We start from the raw sequence: 17523 nt of genomic DNA on the forward strand, positions 1-17523 counted from the left end.
ACATTTGGTGAAGAATATTGAAAGTCGTATGGATTGCCAGAAGAACAAAAACACCGGTCTTGGAAGAAGTACAGCCAGAATGCTCTTAGAAGTGAGACTGGGACGATTTGGACTCTTGTTCTTTGGATGTGTTGTCAGGAGAGACCAGTTCTTTGAAAGGGAAACCCCATTTGGAATAGCGGAAGGGTTAGCAAAACAGACGAAGACTTAACAAGGCAGATTAACATGGAGGCGGTATCAACACACTCAAATATAACGGCAAGAACAAAGGCACAGGACTGGGTAGTACATTATTCTGTTTCATATGGGGTTGCTACGAGTCAACTGATTGAGAGCACCTAAAAATCACAGCCTTTTTATGTAATGGTGGGCACAAATTCTAAAGATGTTAAATAAATATTGCTTTACTATGCAAAAATTAAACATAAAAACTTGTTTACTAGATTTTAAGATAATAAAATATTAATTATATTTTTGTTTCTCTTAATAACTTCAGTAATCATTGATATCATGTGGGTTGCCAATATCATTAAAAAGCAAAAAATACTCACCAGAATTATCTGCTATCCAGCAATTTATAAAGTTACAGTCTAAGAGAACTATTCACCAATTACTTCCTATTTCACATCTCGTTTTCTTTATTCAGACTGTTTTATTTCTCAACAATGGAGCCTTATGAAATATGATACAGAATATTTTCCTTTAATGATACATGAAATATTTTACAGCTATAAGTACTTGAGTTTGTATTTTACATTTTTCTACTTGCTACTTTGAATGTTGATGTGTTGAGCATTCTATGTTTTCAAATGAACACTAGGACAAAGCCTAAATATTTGCTTGGCATAGCATAGAAATTGAAGTTACTCGTCTTTACAAACCAATCCAAACTCACTATATGAGATTTATCCAAACTCACAAACCAACCCAAACTCACTATATGAGATTTATCCCGACTCATCACAGCCTGATAGGGCAGAGTGGAGCTGCTCGCTAGTTTGTGGGTGGCCAGAAGTCTGCAGAAGTAGAGCCGCATCCTTCTTCCGCAGAGCAGCTGGTAAGTTTGAACGGCTTATCACACTGTACGCCCAGCTCTCCATTTCTTCTTACAAGGGAAAAAAATACCGAAGACAAGCTCACCGCCACTGAGTTAATTCAGATTTAAATCGATCCCATAGGAGTAGAACAGCCACCGGGGTTTCCACAGCTGTAAATCTTCACAGAATCTGGAGCAGAAAACAGCTTTCTCCCACGGAGTGACTGGTGATTTCGAACTGCAGACCTTAAAGCTTGAAGCCTAGAGCATAACCTACTAGGCTACCAGGGAGCTCTTTTAAGAAATACCCTCTCTACCTATACCCGACACATTTTCTGTTTTCATATCTGTTACTTTACATATCACATTTCTCATTAAAAATAAGCTACTTGCTTCTTTGATCTCACATCCACTGTCACTGCTACACTGTACATTTCTCTCAGTGTTGAAACTGAACTAACCCAGAACTTCCATAGACGCCCTTATAACCACTCTGACTCCAGCATGAATAATTGTGCATTTCTAAGGCTCTGGCTATGCCAGCGCAACTCCAACAGTGACAGTTTTCAGTTAATTAAGTAAATTGGAGGAGATATTTTCAGCACTGCAGGAGACAGAGTCCGCACGGAGCATGCGTGTCAAATTGGGTAGTTGCTTTTAACCGCCTAAAGTTCCATATTATAATAGACATCTTGCATATCTCACTTAGTCTAGCAAAGCACCTTCAGAAAAATGACAGGGCCTTCTAATGCATACACAATGTCAAACATTGACTGCAGCTTTTCTTCTTAATGATTCTAATTAGTTCTTATTTTAAAACCGAATTAGGTTTAAAGTGAGCCATGTACAATTACCTGAACCAATAGAGATGAGCTTTAACAAAAAATGACTGCCGTTAACTTGCTGAGATTTTACAATTTTTAAGGACTGACTCACAGGCCTGAGTAGCTGGAAATGAGTTGAACAACCATACATAATTAAATTATAGCCCTTTAAATTTGATTTTGCTTTTGAGTTTGGTTCTTGTTTGTTTTTTTCTGCCAACAGGAAGCATGAACTGCCTCTACTGGCAGCAAGGATCTCTACACTTAGCTTGTAGTGACAGAGTCGTTTGATACTAAAACAAGCAAAGAAAGGAACGATCCCTAATGAGCACAAAGCAGTCTTGAGATTTCAATGTTCAAAATGAGGCTTCAAAAAAATAGAATGAACAGATAATGGGATATTTTTCCCCAAACTATTTAAACAATTTTTTAAATTGGGAAATGGGTAAAGATTTACAGAACACATAATCAGAGTACCATCACGTATCCCACTTTCTACCTATATTTCCTGCTTCTCCAGTAATCTGGTGGGTCACCAAGGTGGATTTTGTTGGCATAGTTCACAAAAGCAAGGTTCTACACCCTACTTTGGAGAGTGGCCATCTAAGGTGCAACTGCTGGTTTAGATGAAAGAAGAGAGACGGAAATCAAAACACTAGTGTAAATAATTAGCCCAGCAGAAAAATGGATCAAACACAGAGCAGTGTTCACAAACAGTGGATTAGAGGGCACCTGGATGCCAGTAGCATCCACAATTTTTGAAACCCCGTTATATGTAGTATTCATTATAGAGCCTGAAACGGATTATTTGGTAGATCTTACAAAAGTGGGTAACAATTACTCCATTTTTTAGGGAATATTAAAATTGCTATGATAGGATAAAAACAATTCAGATAAACGATTAGGTGTCATTGTCTAACCAAACTAAGTAACTATGAGCAAAAATGTTTACTAACATTTTATAAGACATTCAACCATTTAAAGATAATACAATAACCTTGATTTAATACAAAAGGGACTGAAGATGACACGTTCGATAAATAAGCTCAATTATTTTGTTTAAAATTATCAAAACATAAATTTAATAATAAAGTGCAATGAAAATACTTTGGCAAATATAGAGATGATACAAATAATATATTTTGATTTTAATCTTTTTAATTTACCATATCTTTTAATGCTTAATATATTGTATGTGAAGATATAATAGTCTTTTTTTCGGTTGGTGAATATTATTTTAAGAATATTGAATTTTTGAGGCATTATATTCAATATATTCTCCTACTTGGTCATAACTTACACTTGTAATAAGATGTAAAATGTCCTTTTGTTTGATTTAAATCAGAGATAAAAATAGAAAATTAAAAATTGAGTAGAAATCCATCTATCATATTTCCCAAAGTATTAAGAATTATATAAAATTTTAAAATCAGCATACATTGTCTTAAGCCTATCTGTTTAATATCAGTTCCAAATGGATATATAGAAATCTTGACAACGATGCCATGAGATACTTCATCAAATATTTTGAACACTACACTTCAATTTTAGCCTGAGCAATAAAACAAGAAAGTTTCAATAACTATATAAAATTACAAAAGTAAAATTCAATAGTGCAGCCTAAGATAGCTTAAGCAGTTGTTACATCTACTACAAAGAATTGACTGTTATTAAATGATTTCTTTCATTCTTTTTTTTTTCAAATGTGCTGCTTTTAATGGAAGTTGTGTACAAGATATTTCACTCTTGCATCTTCTCAAGTGAATCTTCCTTGTATTTTCCCTTTTCCTTTCCGACTTGGAGAGATTTGGCTTTCTGCTCCAGGATCTTTTTGCGGTCTTTGTCCAGTTTTAACCTCGTAATCACCACCTTGCTGGGGTGAATGCCCACATGGACAGTGGTGCCGTTAGCTTTATCTCGCTGCACCCGCTCAATGTAGATGACGTACTTCTTCCGGTAAACCTGGACCACTTTGCCAATCTGCTGACCTTTGTAGTGTCCTCGCACAACCTGAACTTCATCATCCTTGCGGATAGGCATGGACCAGACATTGTATTTCTAAGTTCCTTGGAAAGCAGGGAAGACATAATCTTCCTGCGAACGTGGGAAGGGGCATTGAAATGCCTTTTCCGGTTTTTGCTCTGGTCCAAAGTCACAAAGGGATTGAACTTCATTTTGGCGGCTACTCCTTCAGCGATGACCCCAACAGGGAAAAGAGTTACAAGCCTCTTCCGGTTCCGTAAGTTTCCTGATGTCTTTCATTCTTACTAATAACACAGATTTACTAATTAGTCTGGTTCATCAAATAAAGTGTCCTAAACCAGTATATAAAAAATTTGAGTTGAAAATTGTGTTGTTTTCTTGTTGTAACCACAAAATCTTATTCTATTCAGCATTATGGTTTGGATTTTTTAATGCTTTATTTAAATTTTCAAATATAAAAATAGTGAATACGTAACTCTTCCATAAAGATGTGTCAAATGGAGAAAATCTATAGGCATAAGTGAGCAGAATAAAAATAAATTATCCTAATAGAGAAAAGTTATTTTTATAAAGGTAAAGGAAATTGGGGTTGAATATCTGGAGCTATTTCCTGACTATGAAAAATAAATGAATTATGGAACAGCTTCCTGATTCTGTGGTGGAAACTCAATCACACAGGTTATTTTAAAACAGACTGGGAAATGTGCTGAAGATACATTTTGTAAGACAAAATATCTAGGTTTTCAAAAGGATGAAATGAGTAAATCAAGTTTGATTTTTTTGATGAGCTTATATTTATTTTGGATGACATTAATAAATTTAACACTGCAAAAATACAATGATTTCTATTGGAATAATACATGATGTCAATATATATTTTTATATTATAAAATTGGATTGATTAACTTACATTTGATATCTTCATGTAGATATTGAGAAGACACAAATGCAGACTATGACTTGCTATAATTTTTTTACCCAGTTCCATAAAAGATCATATTCGTAAAGTTATTTCACTTAATTTTTTAAACAAAATTGAAAATCCCCACACTTTAATTCTTTAATTATTTCAAAAGTGCATTTCAAAGTAGTGATCAATATATATCTTCTTATATAGAGATATCTTTCAAAACAATGCCAATCTACTCACATCAGTTTATATTTTTTAATAAATGGTAATACTGTTTCCAGTCTTCCTGTTTCTGCTTCTTTAGAACATTCCTGACAAACATGTTCCCCCCCCCCTCCATTCCAGGATAGGCCATAATTATTGACATGTAAGTATACGTAACACTCATTTAAGTGGTGGCAATTCAACACGCAGGAAACAATGTCTTCTGGAATAGTGGAAGGAAGTACATGGACGCTCTATAGGAGAGAACTCTCTACAAGTATAAGAACATGGTAACAAAAGTGGTTAACTTTTGTGGCAGTCACCTAATCTGGTGTCAATTTAAGGATGAAGAGTGTAGGGGTGGAATCTAGGCTGTCATTCTGGAGATAAGCCATAGAGACTTCTGTGTGGGCATGGCCTTCTCCTGAAAATTCTGGGAAATCTGGTACTTTCTATTTGGAGGATGAAAACACCTCTCTCTCCTCTCTCCTCTCTCTCTCTCTCTCACTCTGCCACTCCCTGGGAGACATTGCAGAAGAAAAGTCACATGGATGCAACCAGACCTTGGAAGCCGGAGAAACCACAGAGAGACCCATACCAGGACTGAGATGTTTCCAATGACACTGGATCCACAGACTTTCTACCCACTGGCCTGTGATCTTCTGCATTCGGTGTCATTGCGTGTGTTCCTGAGTCTGAGGAGAACTTTTTAGGTTGATATAGGAAATATGGGCTAATATCAGATTATGGACTTGATCTGGATTGGGCTGGGATGTTTTCTCAATGCTCAATTGCTCTTGTCTATAAACCTTCCCCTTGTAGCCGTATGCATGTTTATGAATTTGATCTGTAGTCCACCCAGACTAACACAACTTTTATTTTCTTTTAAAATCTCTGAAAATTTGTCTGAAGGTACCCAGCAAGTAAAGAATGATTTACTTGAGAAAAATCTCATAAAGATGAAGGTGTGTGTAGATCCCAAAACTTGAGGTGCTTGGTAAGAATTTAAAAATCGATATAAACCAAATTCCATTTTTATATCAAGCTGTAACTAGGCTTGAAGTCTTATCTGTCACACTGAAGAAGCAATTCAACTTATTGTCAGAGTTTAACTGCTTGTAACATAAAATGAGTAAGGAAGGGAATGTGTTTTCATTTGTTTGTTTTGCTTATGCTAGGAATTTTTATTAAAAAATATTCTCAATGTTTTTTCAGCTTGTCCTAGGGAGAAATACTTTGGTCAACATGAGATTATTATGTTAAAGATGATGTCATACAATTCTCTGATTACTCTGAAACCAAGATAAGGTATAAGTCAATTAACCAAGCCTACAAACTAAACTTTATTCACATAATGTGACCTTCACCATTTTTCTGCTAATTTTTTTGTAAAATTCATAATTAGGTAGAAGTATAGCTTGTTTCTGTGAGAAATAAAAAAAAAACATGCATAGAGCTTGCTCAGTTTCGTAGGACTAGATTAATGATGTAATGATGCTCAAAAAGTGTCTCGGTCAAACCTATTCCAAGAAGTTAAGAAATTAGCATTGGTGTCTAATCCCACACTAGAGTTTAATGGCAGATGGTAGAGTAATGTAAAGAAAGAGTGTAGTTGAATAGCCAACCCATTTTTGGTTTTCTGTTTTCTAAAACCCATTGCAAGCACTAAGTCTTTGCTTCACCAAATAAAAGCTTCACAGTTCTCTCCCTGCAGTTTGGAACATTTCAACAACTGAGAGAATTGCATGCCACCCAATTTTGAGAAACGTGTTATCCTTCCACAAAAACGGTTGATTTTATTTCTGGTACTGTGAAAATGTCACTACAGCAGGAGAAAATCTACCATATCTTGAGCCATTAACCTATTTCTTCTCTCCATACACAGCTCAGGCTGAGAGAGAAGCTCCACTCCACACAATGCAAACACAGAGAACTCTCCTCATTCACAATCAAGAGAGAAGGTATCCATCCTCCTGGGAGAACAGAGCATCACCATTTCTCTTTCCCTCCATGACCCAGCTGTGGTAGACCTATCCCAGGTGAAAATAATTGAAAAAATACCTTCCCCATTTCCAGGGTGGAAGCTCTACACTGGGCCTGATGTGTCAAAAATCGCGGGTTCTTATCACTATAACCTTGCCTCACTTCACGTGTATGACAGAGGTTTACGATGGAAGGGCAAGTTCGGGAGACCATTGGTATTTCCAGTGTCCTTATTATAAGAAGCATGACAAAACATGCTTAGTAACCATAGTACATGGGAAATAAGGGATTTGTCTATGTTTCCATTGATCTTCACTACAGACTATTTTTCTTGTAGCTTCATCATCTTCATAATCATTTTTAGGATTGCACAGTTTCACTAAGGTACTAGTTAGTAGGTACTTAAACATGTCTCTTCTTTTTCAGACATTTGTACCCACTACTCATTTTGTGTGTGTTTCAGACCACCATTTACCTCACAAGCAATCACTTACTTGATCACTTTATTAATGCTCATTCAAAGGACTACATTAGCTCTTTTTTCCCCTTTATTGAAGATATGTAAACATTTTACCTTCACTGTTATCAAAAGTGGGTGGGTTTGGTAGGAAGGGGTACAGAGGTGGGGGTGAAGGAAAGGGGTGACTACATCAACAGGTTCATTTAGAAAAAGAATGCTTGCAAACTGATTGTGGTAGCAAATGTACAATTCTGCTGGACATGGTTGAACTATGGAATCACTTAATATATATATTAATCACAATCAGTTAAAAAGAAAGAAAATCCAGCAATAAAAACTAAATTCAAGCAAACATGGGTGTTGTTCTTTCTTTTTGGTATCATATTTCAAAACACTCTTTAAAATTCTTGTCTTGTTAATCTCCTTAGCTCATTGGTCTTGCATACCAATCTATGTATGTATCTCAGCATTTATCCTATGCGTTTGCATTACTGTGTTTGCAAAAAAAAAAGCCACTGAAACTTTTTTTGCAACAATTTCTCCCAATTGTTTGATATTTCATTTTAAAATAAGTACAATTACACCTTTTATAATGTATGTAGAAAAAATTAACTGACATTAATTTCCAGAATAGTTTCCAGAATGGAGCACGTTTCCAGAATATACAGATCCCAATATTTTAAAAATATTAAAATACAGCCTAAAGAGAGTTACAATAAGACCAATTAGAAAAAGGAAAAAGAGCTTGAATCTAGTGAAAGTACAGAATATGTACTTTACATATACTAAAAATAAAATAAAACAATAAAATATAAGAACATTAGAATGTAACAACACAGGTAAATGCCAGGGTTACATTAACAAAATAAATTGGAGATTCAAGGTCTTTGTAAAATAATTTTAGTGTATGAAACACAATCTGTGGGCACTTGTACTGATACCTTTTTAACTGTGTGCTAAAACTTTTCACATTGTATTATACTTCTGTGCACATAATTATGTCTTTACAATCTCCTTCTTCACAAATAATATGAGCTAATTTATTAAAACTTTATCCTGATAAAAAGCATTAACATAAAGTGAAACACAATCAGTAGTATATCATGATGAAAAAATGACTACAGAAATGCTATAAGATAAAATGTGATTATGAAAGCTCAGACAAAGATTTAGTTTTAAGATTCTGGGGGGACTTTTGCAAAGAAAAGAGAAAGGCTAAAGAGGTATACATTTAATATTTGCATTTTAATGAAATTATAATTTTCTCTAAGGGTCAGAATATCCAAAATCCAAGAGAAATCTCTGATATGTGTGTCCATATTCTGGGGATATTAATATTATAGATAAGATTTGTTCATTTATTTTTCAACTCTATTAGCACTGAAAGTCAAATTCACTTACTAAGGTGGTCAGATTTTATGTCAACTCCATGGTTCCTCTGTGGAGGTAGGGGTGGGGTCTGATCTGTCAGTGAGTTGGTAGCCTGGTAATGCCTCTTTGTAGGTGTGGCCTGTTTACAAGAAGGACATACTATCTCACTCTCTTGCCCTTCACCTTTCACCCTGCTTGGATTCCGTGTGTGCATCCAGAGGTGCCACAGTGTGGGCTGCTGACCCTGGGAACCGTCGGTGCCCTGCCATACTCCCACTAACCGCAGAACCTTGGGACTGTGCACCCACAGACCTGTGATTCCCCTGCTTCCCCTTCCCCTTTCTGCTTCGTAGGTATGTGGCTACACGAACCTGAGGAAGACTTCAACTAGCATCAGATCCATGGACTTAAGTTGGTCTAGGTTGGGACATTTTGATATCAAATTACTTCCTGATATAAAGTCCTTTCACATACATATATGAGTGCCATTGGTTTTCTCTGGTCAGACCTATCTAACACTCTTTCCATATCAATCATTTTACTTTCTCTGTTTAAAAATAGATGATTTGTTCTTTCTTTTTGGTATCAAATTTTCAAATACTGCATTACAATCCCTATCTTGATAAATCTCATCTCACCAGTCTTCCATCCCCATCTGTATAGATGTATATGTATAAGATTATTTCAAAGAAAGAGAATTGAAGACTGGAAAAAGACATGTTAAACAATGATGTTCAATTCTCTGAAATTCTTGTGGATAACGAGACAAAAATGACAAAACTTACACAGTATTCTAGCATAATTACAATCCCTGAACTGATGCTATTGTTACTTCCCATCCAATCTGTTTCCATTTATAGAGACCCTTTGTACAACAGAGCCACACACTTTTGAGTTCGGCACCATCCTCACAATTGCTGTTAGTTTGATCCCATTGTGGCAGCTACCATATTAATCGATGTCATCGAGAGTCTTCCACTTTTTCTCCAACCCATTACTTTACCAAACATGATGTCTTCGTCCAAGGATTGGTCTCTCCTGATAACATACCCAAAGTGCATGAGACAAATCTCCCCATTCTCCCTTCTGAGGAGCATCCTGGTTGTACTCCTCCAAGACAGATCTCTTTGTTCTTCTAGCAGTCTACACCAACAGTCAATACTTACACATCATCCTTATTCACTGCTGTACATTCACACGCTTCTGATGTGATTAAGAACACCATGCATGTGTTGGTGTAGGCATACTTGAGTCCTCAAAGGGACATTCTTGTTCTTCAAAACACTAAAGAGGTCTTCTGCAACAGATTTGTCCACTGTCATGTATTGTTTAATTTCCTGACTGCTGCTTCCATGAGCATTGATTGTGAATCTGAGTTCCAATAGCATGGGCCCTGCGACTCCTGACTCAGAAACTCTACAAAGGGTTATTCTAAGTTTGAATCAACTCAATGGACGTGGGGTTTTGAGTTGGACTGAAAAGACGGTTATGTAAAAGTGCACACTTCCCCTCACGATTCCTGTTTCCCTCAATGCTCTGTCGTCTGATCTCTTCGTTTGTTTGTTTGTTTTTAATCATTTTATTGGGGGCTTGTACAATTCTTATCACAATCCATACATACATCCATTGTGTCAAGAACATATGTAATTTGTTGCCATCATCATTCTCAAAACAATTGTCTTCTACTTGAGCCCTTAATATCTGCTGCTCATTTCCCCCTCCCTCCCCACTCCCCCGACCTTATGAAACCTTCATCATTCATAAATTATTATTATTTTGCCATATATTACACTGTCTGACGCCTCCCGCCACCTTCTTCTCTGCTGACACCGCCCCCCCCCCCCAGGGAGGAGGTTATGCATAGATTCTTGTAATCAGTTCCCCCTTTCTATCCCACATTTTCTCCACCCTCCAGGCATCGCCACTCTCACCACTGGTCCTGGAGGAGTCATTTGTCCTGGATTCCCAGTGTTTCCAGTTGCTATCTGTGCCAATGTACATCCTCTGGTCTAGCCAGATTTGTAAGGTAGAATTGGGATCATGATAGTGGGGGAGGGGGAAGTATTTAAGAACTAGAGAAAAGTTATAGGTTTCATCGTTGCTACCCTACACCCTGCCTGGTTCATCTCCTCCCCACAACCCTTCAGCAAGCGGTGTCTGGTTCACTACCACTGGGCTTTGAGTCTCCACTCTGCACTACCCACATTTTCAATGATAGGATTTTTTTGGTCCTTGATGCTTGATACCTGATCCCTTTGACAGCTCGTGGTCACACAGGCTAGTGTGTTTCTTCCATGTGGGCTTTGTTGCTTCTGAACTAGATGACCACTAGTTTATCTTCGAACTTTTAAGACCCTAGATGCTATATCCTTTGATAGTTGGGCAACATCAGCTTTCTTTACCACATTTGCTTATGCACACGTTTGTCTTCATTGATCGTTATTAGGGAGGTGGGCACCCATTGATATGATTTTTAGCTCTTTGATGTCTGATAACTGGTCCCTTCTGTACCTTGTGATCAGACAGGCTTGTTTGCTTTTTCCATGTGGGCTTTGATGCTTCTCAGCTAGATGGCCGCTTGTTTATCGTTAAGCCTTTAAGACCCCAGACGCTATATCTTTTGATAGCCGGGCACCATTAGCTTTCTTCATATATGTTTATGCACACTTTTGTCTTTATTGGTCATGTCAGTAAGGTGGGCACACACTGATATGGTTTTTAGTTCTTTGATGTCTGATAACTGGTCCCTTCTACACCTCATGGTCAGTCAAGCTGGTGTGCTTCTTCCACGTGGGCTTTGATGCTTCTCAGCTAGATGGCCTCTTGTTTATCTTCAAGTCTTTAAAACCCTAAATGCTTTATCTTTTGATATCCGGTCACCATAAACTTTCTTCACCACATTTGCTTATGCACACCTTTTTCTTCAGCAATCATGTCGGGAAGGTGTGCATCCTGGAATGCCAAATTAATAGAACAAAGTGTTCTTGCATTGAGTAAGTGCTTGAGTGGAGGCCCAATGTCCATCTGCTGCCTTAATACTAACCCTATAAATATATGTACATAGATCTGTTTCCCCACACTCAAATAAATATATTTCAATATGTACATTCCAGTCTTTGGACCTCTATAAATACTCTTTGTCACCTAGTTCCTCCCGCTATTTCCTTTTAGTTTCCTCTTATCCCACTGTCATGTTCAGCCTTAATTTTGGTTTCAGTAATTTCCCTAGGTTACCTTGCACTTGCTGAATCCCTACCAGGCCACTCCCACCCTCTTTGCTATTGATGATCCTCACACTTCTTTTAAGAGAACTGTGAACAGCATTATTTGAAGAGTATTAACAAAGCTAAAAGGGCCCTGAAGGGAGCAAATTAGTTATACTTCATTACTAATATAGTGGTATCATGAAAGAAAACCCTGTAGACCCACAATGATTTCAGCCAAAAATAAAACAAACATTTTAAACAATATAGAGTAGTGCTCTTATGTAAAACCATAAGTAAACATTAATTCAATGGCAATGGGTTTGCATTTTTGGTTGGTTAAGCAAATAAAGGGATAAAGTATTTCAATTATTTAGTGGAAGGGAGGGTAGTGGTTGAAATTTGATATCCAAGACCACCACAGTGGTTAATCCTTGACTGCTAACCTAAATGGTGACAGCTCAAATCCACCAGCTGCTGCATCGGAAAAAGATGTGGCAGTCTAACGCCATATATATTATAGCCTTAAAAATATAGGGGTAAGTTCCACTCTGTCTTATAGAATCAATGAGTCAGTGTGCACTGGACAGCAAAAAGATTAATTATGGCTATGATAGACAAAGACCATGAAAGTGCTTCATGACCTAAACAACTGTCTTACAATTAATACAATTCATAAATTCACTTGACAATGGATGCAGACGAGAGAACCACCCCAAAGTACAATTCAGTAGTATTATAAGAATGTCATAGGCTCAATAAAATGAAAGAACACTGAAGAAAGTATAAGATGGATTTGTGCATGCTAAAGGTAAAAAAACTTTCCTGTAAAATTCGAATATAACAAGTGGTAGAATTCTACCAACATGTGTCTTCAGTTGATATGCAACATAGTTCAAGACTGCAAAATTATTGCCTTAAAATTTTCTAGTATAATCTATTGGAAAGCCTAAGAAATTTACCTTTAGCCCATTCTTTTTGTTTCCAGAGAGAAAACGTAAAATGAATTTTTGGAAAAAACAATATTATGGATATATAACTTTTTTCTAGTTTCACATTACAGTTTTTTATAATCTTACTGACTGACAATAGGCAACAACAGTTTAACAAACGACACTATAAAATTTTACAAGCGTATACGATGCTAATATATTCTGAACTATATACCACACATGGAGCTCTAAAATTTTCAAGGTAAAATACAAACTATTTGAGAAAATGTAATTTTCATTCTTGAATTATTCATAAAAGGCAGAATGTGGGAGATAAACTCCATCTACCACGAAAGTTTAAGACACATTACCATAGGTAATCTTCAAATAAATACTGTTGTATGAATAACAAAGATACTGAAGTTCAGAGTTTAGGGATGTTGCCTGAAGTGTACTGAAAGTAAATGATGGAAGCAGAAAGCTAGCCTGAGACTCTGGAACTCCAGAGCTCTGGGACCATCCTCCCATGGCCTTTGGGTTGCTCAAACGCATCCAGTGAGATAATAAAATATGGCTTAGCATCTACCTCCATAGAAACAACAGCCAAGAAAACTGGTGGAGCAGCTAGACTGTACTGCACAAGGTCACCCTGAGTGGGAACTGACTTGATGGGACAGTTTATTGATTTCTTATAAAGTCCATGAATTTTTAATGAATTATCTACCTCAATTTTCCCTAATATATGCATTCAGGTGTAATTTTTTTTACAATTAGTTTTTAAGAAGCTATTTGGTACCTGAAAATGCTACATTTAATATGAGCAATTTATAAGAGCAAAGAGAATACATTCACATAGCTATTCTTCCAGGGTGTATTAGAATTCTAACTGTATTTGGCTTAAATCAGCAATTAGTTTCAATGTACAATTTTTAGTTGCCACAAATTTAACCTAAGCAAAAAACAAATAAAGAGCCCTGTTCTTCTACAAAGAAATCATCTAAATTGGTACTTTCTTGTATTGGGAGTGTTTTTATCTTTTGAGAATAAGTTCTGCCAAATATTTCGATTTCCTGGAGATGGTGGGGAGCTAGCACCACTTGGCAGCAGTATAAATATAGATCAATTGTATAAAATGGGGTTTTCTGGCAGTTTCATTATAGAAAATCTTCTGGAAAAACAGGCACAGGACCAATAACTAAGCATGACCTTGGAATTACTTGAAAGCAATTAAATTGCCTTCATGAGCAAGAAGAAAGAGTTACCGGTGAAAGAGGATAAAGGAGCTTCAAACATAAGCAAGAAACTTGATGTGAATGTTCAAAATTGATGATCATCCTAAATTATCCAAAATAAAAAGGTGCATCTAATCACTTTTAAACAGTGTTACTAGAACCTGTCTACATTGACTAGTGAACACAGAAGAGACTGTCAGCTAGAAATAAGAGAGCATTGTTAATAATAATATGCAGTTTTCTTAGTCAACAATATTGTGAAATCCTACATGAGCATTAACAATGACCTTCTCTATCATTTTCACTAAAACAAATCCCTGTGATTTAGTTGGCACGTACATGGATTACTTTTAATACTCAGTTTTGCTGTAAGCAGTGTTATAGGAGTACTGGTGGCATAGTGGCTAATAGTTGAGCTGCTAGTAACAAAGTCAGTGGTTTGAACCCACCAGGCGTTCTACAGAAGAAATATGAGGCGACTTACATCGTAAAAACTTAAAGTCTCAGAAAAATGAAGGTTCTCCTTTGTCCAATAGGTTATTTTGAGTTGGAGTTGAGTGGATAGCCAGGAGTTTTTTGGAAGAGCATTTATGTAAGTTGGAGACTATATTGTACTCATTTAAAATAAATAACCTAAGATGTAGTGAGTTTATCTTGCTATTGTTGGTGGTAGGTATCAACAGATCAAGCCAACCTTTGTGACAGAGCAAAATAGTCCACAGGAGAAATGCCCACCGGCTTCCGGAGCTAGAATCTTCCCCGAAGTAGCTTTCCAAGCCCCCTCGCCCCACAGAGCGGCAGCCGGACCCTTAGTCCTGGTTCCATCAAGGCTTTTTTGAGCTTGCCTTCCACTTGTCATAGTGTTTCCGGGTCTCAATTTAGTTTTAAGTAGTTCCTTGTTCTTTTCATATTGAAAATAGAACAACCTCCTTTTTTTTTTTTTTTTTTTACAACTCAGGTTGGTTTGGTGTATTAGAATGCCTATAAACCTAAAATCTTGTTATTGAGTTCAGCATCACATTTCCCAAAATAAAGTCAAGTGGCTTATTTTAGAAAATGGCCTTGAAAATGAAAGTGAGAAATTTAATGAAAACGATCTTGTAGAGATTTAACTATTATTATTATACAATGACACTAACTATTAAAATATCACATTTAACAGTTTTGTTGGCACATAATCCACATATCACACAATGACAGTTTAATTACATCAAAAGAGCCATATGATTATCACCACAATCAATTTCAGAATATCTTTTCTTTTCTATACTTATTAGCTCCCCATTTCTCTCTAACTTCCTCTAATGCCCGCAAGTAGCCAAGATATCCAGTTAGTGTGTCTATAGATTTTTCTATCCTAGATTTCATATGCAAAATATATACAAAAATAATAAAATATCACTAAGGACAATAGCATAGTAAAACAGAGAAAAATCTGAATAAAAAATAAAGCAGAAAGTATTAAGTACTAGAACAACTTTAAAATGTATCAAAAGGAAAATCCAATCATAAGATCCTAAATTTTAACCTCACTGTTTCTGCAATAATCCGCTTCCTACTGCGCGCAGCATGATAGCTAGGCTATGCACACCCCCAGTCTATGGTGAGAGGTGATTGAAGAGAGGCTTAATTCACATTGTTTTTGCTATCTCTCTAACTGAAATGACTTTAAAATGAGTCCAAACAAAATGCAAGTAAGTTAACACATTATAACCAGCTACAGCTACCATAATAAACGTCACAAGGCTCTCTGTCTAATAACAAGGCTGCATTCACTTCCCTCCACTATGGTCAGGGGGGCAGAAGGCTATGGATGACAACAGAAGACCAAACTCCATATGCACAGCCCACACATAGATTAAAATATCACTTTTAGACTGTTACTACTTGGAACTCTAAAAAGCAACCAATGGATGTATTTTCATCTTTTCTACAATAAAAATGCAGCAGTGTTTTAGAAGACCAGTGTAGGTCTATTTACATAAACAACTGCACTTCATTTATGGACTACATCCTTATGTAGCATTCCACATTTACAATAGTAAAACACCTATTATTTGACTGTTTTGCACATTAATGGCACACATCTGGCAATAAAAAAATGCAGTAGTCTTTGAAGAAGTCTCTGACTGGTGGAGAGAGCACAGAAGACTAGAGCGAGGAAGCTCCAGTTTTGAAGCATTTTACCACTGAAAAGAGGAGAGTACACAGTCTCTCATATATGCCATGGTGCTGGAGGAGCACAGCAGGGTCTGCAGTGGGCCAGCCAGGAGGAGACACTGCCCATCAGGTCCTCGGTTCCCACAAGAGCTTGGTGTCCTGAAGAAGGGCCTGCCTTGCAAATCAATAAATACATATGCTTAGATATGCAATCGGAATCCAAGGAATGTCATGAATGGGTTGGGCTGTGGTCACAAGGGTCTCTGAGATAGGTGGCTGGGGACCACATGTCAGTTCACTAGGCCCCGTTAACTTCCTAGACTCCTTCCCCTAGGGGTCAAAGGAGATGGAGGGTCAAGTTGGCTGGGTGGGTGAGTGGTGAGTAGTAGCTACAGTTCCAGGACAGAGCCTGGGCCTGGACATCAGAGCCTCTGAAAATGTTCTCGATCAGGGGTCAGCAAACTTTTGAGATGAAGAGCCAAAACTGCCCTCACAACAATTTAACATTATTCAAGAGACAGCAATATATTTTAACAAACAAATAAAATCACCATTATCTTCAGTAAAAATTTTAATTTTCCTTCAGAGTCACATATACCTACTGAAAGAGATGTGTATAACTCAAGAGGTATAGTTTGCTGCTCCCTGTACTAGACTGTCAATTCAAATGAGGATATAAGAAAGGAGAGTGAGGGTGACCCAGAAAGAGCCACAGGGTGGCCCAGATTGAGCAATGGACCATTGAGCAGTATGCAACCCATCAGAGGCATGCAGAACCTCCCAGTCATGAACAGAGAGGCCCCTGCCCCTCACAGTCACCAGCAATATTTTGGCACTGAGGGTAAGCCAGGGCCACCCATCCTGAAAATAATATGAGGGTTAATACGGAAAACACAGAGAGGGGTGGTCCTGGGGGAAATCTAGCTCCACAAAACAATATGGACTTCTTCTCCAGGTGAAGGAGGGGCTGTTCTGTCCAGAGAGGGTGTGGGTGAGGGGGATGACATGTGATCTCACAAAGTGTCCAGTAAGGCATTCACAGTATAGAGAAGGGCTGATATGGTCAACACCCCTTTGTGCAGAGCACCAAGTTTCACACTATTACCTAATCTTTGGAAGCTACTCTTGTTGTTAATAAAGTGTGGCTGGACTGCAACTTTCTCAAATCCCTTTAATCTGGACTCCATTCCCACCACAAAGACTTTTTCAAAATCTTACCCCTTCA

At 37.2% G+C, this 17523-nt stretch overlaps 1 protein-coding gene and 1 pseudogene across 4 annotated transcripts in view; both read right to left on the reverse strand.

Moving 5' to 3' along the window:
• The window catches only part of GALNT13 (polypeptide N-acetylgalactosaminyltransferase 13), a 540793-nt gene that overhangs the window by 408641 nt on the left and 114629 nt on the right, over positions 1–17523 (reverse strand). The gene's annotated exons all lie outside the window — the stretch shown is intronic.
• Positions 3601–4053, reverse strand: LOC142423905 (large ribosomal subunit protein uL24-like; annotated as a pseudogene).

This window comes from Tenrec ecaudatus, chromosome 13 (genome assembly GCF_050624435.1).
Source record: "Tenrec ecaudatus isolate mTenEca1 chromosome 13, mTenEca1.hap1, whole genome shotgun sequence".
Lineage (NCBI taxonomy): Eukaryota > Metazoa > Chordata > Mammalia > Afrosoricida > Tenrecidae > Tenrec > Tenrec ecaudatus.